This window comes from Peromyscus californicus, unplaced genomic scaffold (assembly GCF_007827085.1).
Source record: "Peromyscus californicus insignis strain IS unplaced genomic scaffold, ASM782708v3 Scaffold_8__1_contigs__length_139910024, whole genome shotgun sequence".
NCBI classification, from domain to species: Eukaryota; Metazoa; Chordata; class Mammalia; order Rodentia; family Cricetidae; genus Peromyscus; species Peromyscus californicus.
Window position 1 is genome coordinate 2251452 of NW_026294606.1, and position 11458 is coordinate 2262909.

Genomic DNA, 11458 nt, shown 5'->3' on the forward strand with positions numbered 1-11458 from the left:
TCATAAGGTTACAGAAAGAAAGCCAGTTTTCACACAATCACCCTTAATTTATCCAGTAGCCGTACAGCAGCTACCTGATGAAGAGAATGAACAAAATACTTGGGTTCCAATTGAAATGTTAGACTTACGAAGATTTAAGGAGGCAATAGCATCTTATGGCATGCACTCCCCATATGTAAAGCAAATGTTAAACACCTGGTCAACTTGTAATAGGATTCTACCAAAGGACTGGCGGGAATTGGCACAGGCTGTTCTTGAACCCAGACAAAATCTCCAGTGGAAAATGTGGTTCAATAATGAGGCTAAAAATATAGAAAGACAATGGAGGGATAGCGGAATACAAGTCTGCCAGGATCAGCTTATTGGAGAAGGCCAATATGCTTCAGTACAAACACAATGTTCATATGATGTCCAAACCCTAGTTCTATGTCAAACGGCAGCTTGGAATGCATGGGACAGAGTTGAAGAACCTGGAAAAAAAACTGAGTCATTTACAAAGGTTATACAGGGCCCCAAAGAATCTTTCACAGATTTCTTACAAAGATTGACTTCAGCAGTACAAAAAATGGTCCCGAATTCAGAGGCTAGTCAGATAATAATTGAATCTTTAGCCTTTGAGAATGCAAATGCAGCGTGCAAAAGAATAATCAGGCCGTTAAAGGCAAGATCTGCACCTTTGGAAGATTGGATTAGAGATACAGTTAATGTAGAGGCTTATGACCATGATGATATGTGGGTAGGAAAAGCAATTTCAAAAGGTTTGAGCAATGTTAGATGTTTTGGATGTGGAAAGCAAGGACATTTGAAAAGGGATTGTAAACAGGTCATTCCTAGAAATAATGTTTCTTCAAGGAACACTGGCAACAGAATGCCCCTTCCTTCTGGAGTATGCAGAAGGTGTGGTAAGGGAAAACACTGGACCAACGAATGTAGATCAACAAGGGACAGACAGGGTAACCCTCTGCCTCGAGCTTCGGGAAACTCCCAGAGGGGCCTCAGGCAGGCCCCCACCGTAAATCCAGTTCAAACCTTTCCTGCAGTTGTAGAGGAAACCCCTACTCAAAGCAACTAAATAACCAAATGTCTATTGGAATAAATCATGTTAGTTGAGATGATGAAACAGAGAAAATAGGAAATACAGGAAAAAACATAAAGAAAATTTTTTGGCAAACTTCTGTTAATGAACAAAGACCAAAACTAACAATAAAAATAAATGGTGTTTTGTTGTCTGGTCTGGTAGACACAGGTGCTGACATTACCATAATTGCACCAGAATTTTGGCATCCAACTTGGCCTCCTCAGGAGGTAAACATTCAACTCTTAGGAATTGGGACATTATCTAGAGTGAAACAAAGTGCAAGATGGCTTGAATGTATAGGTCCAGAAGGACAGAAAGGAAAATTAAAACCATATATGGCTAACATAGCTATGAACCTGTGGGGTCGAGACTTGTTACAACAATGGAATACTCAGATTAATATCCCTCCAATCTCAGAAACAAATCATAAATTAGTACATGTTTCTGAGAGAAATATTAAAAGATATTATTCTAATGAGTGCTCACCAGCCATCCATGTCATACAAGAACAGGGCACAACAACTGATAATCTTCCAAAAACACTAACAGCTCTACCTTTAAAATGGTCAACAGATAAACCTGTATGGGTTCAGCAATGGCCTTTAACAACAGAGAAACTCCAGGCTTTACAAGAGCTGGTGGAAGAACAGTTAAATGCTCATCATATTGAAGAATCAACCAGCCCTTGGAATTCTCCTGTATTTGTTATAAAAAAAAAAAAATCGCCGGGTGGTGGTGGCGCACGCCTTTAATCCCAGCACTCGGGAGGCAGAGCCAGGAGGATCTCTGTGAGTTCGAGGCCAGCCTGGGCTACCAAGTGAGTTCCAGGAGAGGCGCAAAGCTACACAGAGAAACCCTGTCTCGAAAAACCAAAAAAAAAAAAAAAAAAAAAAAAAAATCTGGTAAATGGAGAATGGTAACAGACCTTAGAGCAATTAACAAAGTAATTCAACCAATGGGCTCTTTACAATCTGGAATTCCTTTGCCTACTCTGTTACCAAAAGGATGGCCTCTCATAGTTATTGATTTAAAAGACTGTTTCTTTTCAATACCCTTACAAGAAAAAGACAGAGAAAGATTTGCTTTCACAGTGCCTACTTACAATAATTCTCAACCGGTTAAAAGATTTCAATGGAGGGTTCTCCCACAGGGAATGTTGAATAGCCCAACTTTGTGCCAATATTTTGTAAAACAGCCATTAGAAGTGGTACGTAAAAAATTTCCTAAATCTATAATTTATCATTATATGGATGACATTTTATTAGCTGATTCAAATGCAGATACTTTAGAAAGAATGTTTGAAAAAGTAAAGAAAATTTTGCCTTGCTGGGGATTACAAATTGCTTCAGAAAAGGTACAAAGAGGAGATTCTATTAATTATTTAGGATATAAAATAGAACTTCAAAAAATTAGACCTCAAAAGGTGCAAATTAGGAGAGATCGACTACAGACTCTTAATGACTTTCAAAGATTATTTGGAGACATTTCTCATCTAAGAACTATTGTTGGGGTAAAAAATGATGAACTGAATAATTTGTTTAAAACCTTAGAAGGTGATAAGGACTTAAATAGTCCAAGAGAATTATCACCTGAAGCTGAGAAAGAATTGGCCTTGGTAGAAAAGAAAGTACATGAAGGGCACGTAGATCGTACTGATCCAAAGCTGGATTGCATTTTGGTTATTTTACCTTCTAGGCATTCCCCAACAGGAATATTAATGCAAAGGGAAGATATTATATTGGAATGGATATTTTTACCAAATAAACCAAATAAAAAATTAAAAACTTATGTGGAAAAAATCTCTGACTTGATTTGGAAAGGAAAATTGAGACTTCGTCAATTAGCAGGAATAGACCCAGCAGAAATTGTCGTACCTTTAACTAAGGAGGACATTGAAAAATTATGGATAGAAAATGAAGCTTGGCAAAAAGCTTGTAGTAATTTTTTGGGAGAAATTAACAGCAAATATCCCAAAAGCAATAGAATTGATCTTATAAAGAGAGCTGATTGGATCTTGCCTCGAATTGTGAGGAAAAAAACCATATCTGGAGTTCGTACATTTTATACAGATGCCAACAAACAAGGAAAGGCAGGTTACAAATCAGAAAATTTAAGTAAAGTGGTTCAAAGTCCTTATAATTCAGTTCAAAAATCAGAATTGTATGCTATTCTGTTGGTATTAATGGATTTTTCAGAACCTCTCAATATAGTAACTGACTCTCAGTATGCTGAAAGAGTAGTATTACATATTGAGACTGCAGAATTTATCCACGATGCTTCAGAATTAACTTCATTATTTATTCAATTACAAGATACAATCAGAAAAAGGAGTCATCCTTTATATATAACTCACATCCGATCCCATACTGGTCTGCCAGGCCCTCTAGCACAAGGCAATGATGAGATTGATAAATTATTGATAGGAAATGTGCTGGAGGCCTCAGAATTTCATAAAAACATCATGTAAATAGTAAAGGTTTAAAAAAGGAATTTTCCATAACCTGGCAACAAGCCAAAGAAATAGTAAAGAAATGTCCTACTTGTTCCTTCTACAATCAAACACCATTACCAGCAGGATGTAACCCAAAGGGTACTCAGAGGAATAAAATCTGGCAGATGGACGTGTTTCACTTTGCAGAATTTGGAAAACTGAAATATGTACACCACACTATTGATACTTATTCAGGATTTCAATGGGCAACTGCTTTGAGTTCTGAAAAAGCTGATTCTGTAATCACTCATTTGCTCGAAGTTATGGCCATCATGGGTATACCTGTACAAATCAAAACTGATAATGCTCCATCATATGTCTCTGCTAAAATGAAACAGTTTTTTGCTTATTATAATATAAACCATGTTACAGGTATACCACATAATCCTACAGGTCAAGTAGTTATAGAAAGATCAAACAGAACTCTAAAGGATATGCTAAATAAACAGAAAGGAGTAACAAAAACCCCCAGAAATAGACTCCATAATGCTCTATTAACTTTGAATTTTCTCAATGCCAATGAGAAAGGAACAACAGCTGCAGAGAGACATTGGATAATAGAAAAAACTACAGAATTAAATCAACCTATATACTTTAAGGATGTGCTGACCTCAGAATGGAAACCAGGATATGTGTTACATTGGGGACGAGGTTTTGCTTTTATTTCTACAGGAGAAGATAAGCTGTGGGTACCATCAAAATTGATAAAGGTTCGATTTGAACAAGAGAGACCTCTTAATTAGAGGAGGTGATAGTTCATCAACTATCATAAACATCCAATTTAAACTAACTTACACCAGTAACACATGCCTTTTCATTTAATCAGATAACTTGTCAAAAAGGAACATCCCCAAAAAACCTTGGGGAAAGGTTTTTGTTTTTGTCTTTTAGGAGAATGAAGGTTAAGGATTCTGAAGAACACTGGACAAATGAGACAACTGAAGAAAAGGGACAAATCATCTATCCTAAGAAACAGAGTGAAATGGCGTATGGGTATGTTATCTAAAAAAATTTTATGTCTTCCTAAATGTTTGTTTCTGCTTTTCTTTAAAGATTTAACACTATTTAACTTCTAATAGTCCCAGTTCAATTAAAATTTAAAGCTGACTTTGGAGTTGGAGAATGGCTCTCTCCTTCTTTAAACTCAAGCATGTTGTTAAAAGGAAAATGCAAACTCCCTGTATCATGCCAGAAGAAAAGAGCCATCTTCTGCTATGGGACAGGAGAAAAGCCAAATTAATTTAGGGACTATTCTATTACTAATCTCAACTCTTTGATTCTATTCTGATTCTTTAAACTTTTCTTAAAGTATGAATTTTATATCAAAATTTACAAGATCAATATATATAGATATATATACATTTTAAACTTTGTTAAGGTATAAATGGTCATATAAAGTACTAACTAATTCTAAAAAGTCGCATATATAGTCTTTGTGTTTGAGTCTCTTATCAGTTTTTTGCAGGAAATCACGATCAGGCCTAACATCAACTGAAGTCTCCAGGAAGAAGATGGGGCCCCACAACAACAACAATTCCACGTGGACAATAATAACATCACTAAGCTGACAAACATCATCTACAGATCAGCTTTGAACTACAAAGTGCTCAGAGCAATTTTGAGAGAGCTAGCTGAGATGATCCAGTCTCAAAAACTACTTGAATAAGGATTTGAGATAAACCCTGAATTTTGGCATTATACACAGACTGGATAACAAAGGATATATTTACCTTTCCTAGAATTTGACAATTAACCTAAAATTTTTCTTTCAGGATAAAGATACCTTCGCCCATACCCAGCAGGAAGCAATTTCAAGAATACGACGCCCACATTCCCAAAGAGGTGGTGTGGGGCGGTTGGTTTTTTTGGTCTTTTAATGGGTTTTGGGTCTGGGATAATTTTCATTGATTAGGGGGGTTGGTTACAAGTTGTTGTCAAGGGTTAGGAAAAAGGCTAAGCAAAGGAGATTAGATTTAAGGTTCTTATTAAAAAAAAGAAAGAAAAGAAAAATGTAAATGCTTTACATTGGATTGGATTGTTTTATATTGTATACAAATTATATATATATTGAAATTGATATTGTTAGAAAATGTTATATATATTTTTTAATTGTACCGTTTATCTAACAATGTAATGCAATTTTCTGATCCTTGAATGTTATTACCAACTATTAGGATATAAAGAAATGAAAGTTAGTAGTTAGACATTATAATAGAACTTGTAGTTATATTAGGTATGTTTTCAAGATTGAGTAGATATATTTTAGATAGACAGGTTATCTTCAAACCCTTCAGAGATCTACAGAATATGGCATTTAAAATGTTTTAATAACTTAGAAAATTTTTCTTTTTTGTTATGACTATGAGACATGTCGGCTCCTGGCAGTACCAATCTACTTCAGAGAAAATATGGGCATTGAAGAAACTGCATATGGAGTTAACTTTCATTGTGGCAAAAGTTAGCCACTGGACAACAAAGTATCCTCGAATCAACAGGACAAAATGGACAGACAGGACATAAAACAAAGGACTATTGATTCTTGCCAAAATAAGTGTGGTTATGGCTTTATCAAAAGGCATCTTCAGAGGCCACGACAATATAGCACCATCCCTGAAGTGGCCTTCGCAATTCGGAAAAGGTACAGTGCCCTTTTCTTCGAAGGCAGCTGAACAGGCAGTGGGCCGATGGACTCTGATGTGCAATGGAACAGCAGCTGAAACAGTTATTCTTGAAGGGTAACTAAGCTCACGCCTCTCAATAGTAGACTGGCATTTGATAGAGGGATGTGGAGAAGAATGGGATGCTGAGATGAAGCCATATATACACAGCCAAGAAGAATGGACAGCTGAATTAAAAAACCATCAACAATTTCCAGAATTTAAAATCCTGAATCATGACATGACACTAGTGGAATTCAGGTGTTTCTGGTACATGGACTACTCTCACTCAATGTGAGGTTGAACTGTTGACCTTGTGTACATCCTACTTCACAAATGAGTCTGTCAGATATGCTAAGCCTATAGGCTGAAGATGATGCCCCAGCACTGCGGAGAAACCTCAGGTGACTGTCCAGAGAGCTGGCTGTTTCTGTCAACTCACAAATTTTTTGGAAGTTGTTTGCATGCACTTCCTGTTTTTATTTTTGTTAGCTAATATTATTTCCCTTCTTGGGTCTCTGAGGGAGTTGAAGATTAGTTAGTTATAGTTGAAGGTTAGTTAGTTATAGTTGAAGGTTAATTAGGATACATTTTGGACTTACCAAAATAGGATAGATAATGAAATTATTTTCTCTGAATTTGTCAAATACAAATGGACTAGACATTGTTTAGGTATTTATTACTTGTATATATTGTATATAGTTATTGTACTTTTGTATATAGTTTTTCTTATATTAGTTATAAGCTTTTTCTTTTTTTTCCTTTTTATTAAAATAGAAAAGGGGAAATATGGTGATATTTTATTTGTATTAAAATGTTATTTGTATGTTAATAAATAAAGTTGCCCGGGGGTCAGAGCTATTAGCAAGCCATAGGAAAGCAGGGCAGTGGTGGCGTACGCTTGTAATTCCAGCACTTGGTAGGCAGAACTGGGTAAGTCTCTGTGTGTTCAGGGATACAGCTATTATTGGATACCCATGCCTTTAATCTTAATACCAATCATGGAAAACCTGGAGGCCTATACAGACAGGCCGTGAGGAGGCGGTCATGTGGTTGGGTTTACAACCAATGAGAAGGCAGGACAGGAACTCTATATAAAGACTTTAACACAGGGGTAGCTCTGGTTTGGAGAGGTAGGACCACCGCAGGAGGAAGGGTAAGGTTTTAGCTCTTAGCTCTGACCTCTTGGCTTTCTTCTTTGCATTGGTTCTGTGTTTCTTATTTAATAAGAAGGTTGGATACATCTACAGTAGAGAGAAGCTGTTGTGGATCGGCTCACTGGGGCTACATGTGTGCCTCATTTGGAGAATCTTTTAAAATCATTGAGTCTTAATTTTGTGGTCACTAATAGAGAAAATGAGGATATCTAAGAAATAAAACTGAATTGATTTTAAAGAATACTTTTATTATGAAAGTAAGAGAAAAGAGGGCAACATAAAACCAGTAGAGAGCTTGGCATTGCATTGGAGAACTAAAGTATCAATATGGAGCTTGAGGGCCGAGGAGAGGACTCTGGTGAAGAGTGCTTGCAACACAAACATAAGGACCTGAGTTCAGATCCAGAAGACATAAGAAGCCAGGCATGGGTATGCAATGTCAGTGCTGTGGGGTGGAAAAGACAATCACTGGGGCTTGTTGCACCTAGCCTAGCTCCAGGTTCAGGGAAAGACCCTGCTTCAAAGGAATAACACAGAGAGTGATTGAGTAGGGCATGGATTTCCTCCACACCTTGTGCACATATCTGTGCAACACACCACCACCATGTGCACCTGTCTATGTGTGACACATGCCACCACCACCATGGCTGCCAGTCTGGTTCAATGGAAGTAATTGCAGTTCTCAGTAGATTCCCCAGGCACTCATTGGATACTTTGGATCTAGCTTGGCTTGTAGTGTGCTTCATTCTTGAAAATAGTCACCCACAAATGCATATGCTGCCATTAAGTGGAAATACACATAGTGACTGTGAAGTAAAGGTCATTAATTGTTCCTGGGAAGACAGGACCTGTAAAAAATTTAGTAAAGGGATATGAGCAAATTCTTTAAGGTGGATGCCAAATTGCAGCTCCACAAATTCCATGGAAATTGGCAGGTGGCATATTTATGTTGACTGAAGATGGAGTGAGAAATAGATCAAAATGTCATTTTTCCAGAAATTTTGATATCTGTTTTCAAATTCTTGTGTATAAAGTAAAAAAACATGTTCCATGGTTTCCACTGTTCCCATAATGTGTTTAGCCAATTTGTGGAAACACTGGTTGAGGACAGTGAATCTTCATGACTTCAGCCTTGAAGCAGAATGAAATAGGCTGGCTATCTCCAGTGTCTTCACAGGGCCTCCTTGAGTGGTCGGCATGCCCACTCAAAGAGGGATGTTGGTGACCAAAGGAAGGAGACAGAAGCAAACTGAAGCCAAGGTTCCAGACTTTCACACAACTATTAGCTGCCCGTGGACTCAGTGAGGGGTCATCGCTTCTTAACAAAAGCAACTTCTAAGTGGCTGTTTCTTCCCTGTTAGTCATTCAGGTCTCCTCATTCCAATTCCTTGTCATTGAAAGAATATGATTAGGACCACTCTAGCTTGTGTGGTCAGGAGGCAGGTCACATGACTAATTTTGACTGCTGAGTCCTCTTCTTTGAACTAGGGTGGGAAAATAGAGCTTCCTGAGTCTAACATTTTATTGTCAGAGACGTGAAAATCCTCTGCCCAGCAGACAAATGAACTCCCATGCTTCACACATGATTTCTGTGTAGTGGTGGCACATCACATGGAGAAGAGGAATGTTGGCTAGTAGAGAAGACGAAGACAAATCTTGGCAATTGGCAGCACTTGTGCTTCTTACATGCTGCATCCCTGTAGAAGCTTAATTAGAACCTTCAGTTGACCCATGAGAGCCCCATGTAAGGGTTTTTCTAACTTGAATGTGTGCAGCAGTGGCATTTGGTCACAGATGACTATAGCAAAGCAGTTTGCACCATGGGGACCTGTTGAGGTAAGTACCACCACACTGATTTTTCTCAAGAACTCCAGTTTCCTTTAGTTCACCAAAATCTAATTTGAGGAAATAATCTTTATTCATGTGTGTGTGTGTGTGTGTGTGTGTGGAATGCTGGTGTGTGTGTGTGTGTGTGTGTGTGTGTGTGTGTGTGTGTGTGTGTGTGTTCTTATATGTGTGGGTGCTTTCATGTACATGCTCAGGTGCACATGCAGGTGAGGACCAGAGGCTGTCATCCATTAATTTTCTTGATCACTCTCAATTTACTGAGGCAGAATCTTGCTGGAATGAGAGCACACTGATTTCTCTATCTACCTAGCCATTCTTCCCCCATCTCTGCCTCCCAAGTGCAGAGACTACAGGCAGGCCACTGGCACTGGCCACCTTTTTATGTAAGTGCTAAGAATCTGAACTTCAGTCTCATGCTTGAACAGGAAGCACTTTTTATGCTTTGAGCCATCTCCTCAGACTGGAAAACAATTTTTACTCTCATGTCCTAAAAAGAGTCAGTTAAGAAGAATGATGACCCTTCTCTCTCTATGCTAACCTTTCCCCTTTCAGAGGAAGGAACCCTGTACTAAAGTCACATGTGGGGCAGACACCAGGAATATTTTTCAACCTTCTGCTTGGCAGTTATTCTATATCTTAAAACCCCAAATTGCTCATTGCAGACAGTTGAGTTTTAGAAAGCAAAGGGGGTTGGTGTAGAGTCACACCATAGAGGCTCTTGGGAGATTCTTTTGAACACAGACTTTAAGACTGAACCCTTAAAGTGTCTGTGTAGCACATCTCCTGTTTTCCATCAGTGTTTTGGGGTTTTGTTCGGGAAAAACATTAACATAGTTCTCTATTTAGCTCTAGATGAATGAAAACAAGAGCAATATTATCAAACCACTTTATTGACTGGAACACAGGGGTAAGGACTGTGGCCAACACAGTGTGACATCCTTCACTGAGGGAGGGAAAAGCATGTCTTTAAATGACAGTAATAAATCAGAGGAACTTTGAGAACTGAACAATGTTGTTCCACACTGCTAACAAACCAACTTTCAGTGTGATAATCACAATAGACTATTTATTCATAGTTTGTCCTTGCTGCTATAGGAATGAATGAGTAGCTTTTTTCTCCATTTCAAGAAGTTTTTATGCTCAGCATTTTCACTCCTTCCTGTAGGCATGGCAGGGACCTGGAAACCCATTCCATGCTACCAGACTCATGGGTGATTGGTAGTAAGGTGACAGTGACAGTAGAATGGTCACATGGGCCCAAACAGGGAGAGGAAGAGAATCCTATCCTACAGGGGACTGGCCCTGGTGGTGGAAGGTGAAATAGTCTTTGAGCATTCCTGGAGAGACAGCATACACAAAGATACAGAGTTGATACAAGGAGCTTACCAATAGCAGAGTAGGAAAAGATTTAACATTAAGGATTTATATGTGATGTTAAAAAATATTGGCCTTTTCTTCTGAAAGCAATGAGTTTTGAGCAGGGGAGCAATCATCAGAATGAGGCATCTTCTCTATCTAGGTTACAAAGCACTGTTTTACAAACCAATTTAAAAGGCAGATACAATGGCAGCCTCATAGATAAAGCCTGATAGACATTCTTTAACCTTGTAATGTTACCAGCCACACAGAACAAGTAGACATTCTTATAAGTTTGACAAATTGATGCTTACAAAGGAAATGCAACTTCTCCACAACCCCTTGTGCACTCCTGGCACTCCTTGGTCCAGAACAGCCACTGGACAGGTGGTGTCAGGGACTTCCATTCCCCCAAGTGAACAAAGTCTAAAGGATGAAGTGGCAGGTGTTAACAGTCACACACAGACTTAACCTCAAATGAAATGACCTTCAACCAGTGAGAAATTGTGTTGGGAAACAGGGAGCCAAACTGCCTCACCGGTCACCCAGATGAAACTTAGATGTGAGTCAGAAAGTCTCCCCAGGGTCTCCAGCAGGTTGGTGCCCCAACTTCCTACAGAGGTAACCTAATCATTTAATTCCCTTGTTGGCTTTACCCTTCCTTCTGTCGTATCCCTCACTTGCCATGAATCTTCCTGGCATAAATTATGTCATCACATAAATTATTTTCACCCAAATCCATGCCCCAGGGTCTTCTTTTTGTGGGAGGGAACACAAATCCCTACTGCTGGTTGGACTTAATGAGCATTTAATGGGTGCACAGCCCTATTCTACATAAGAGTCACTTATGACATTTTTGGGTCCATTACTT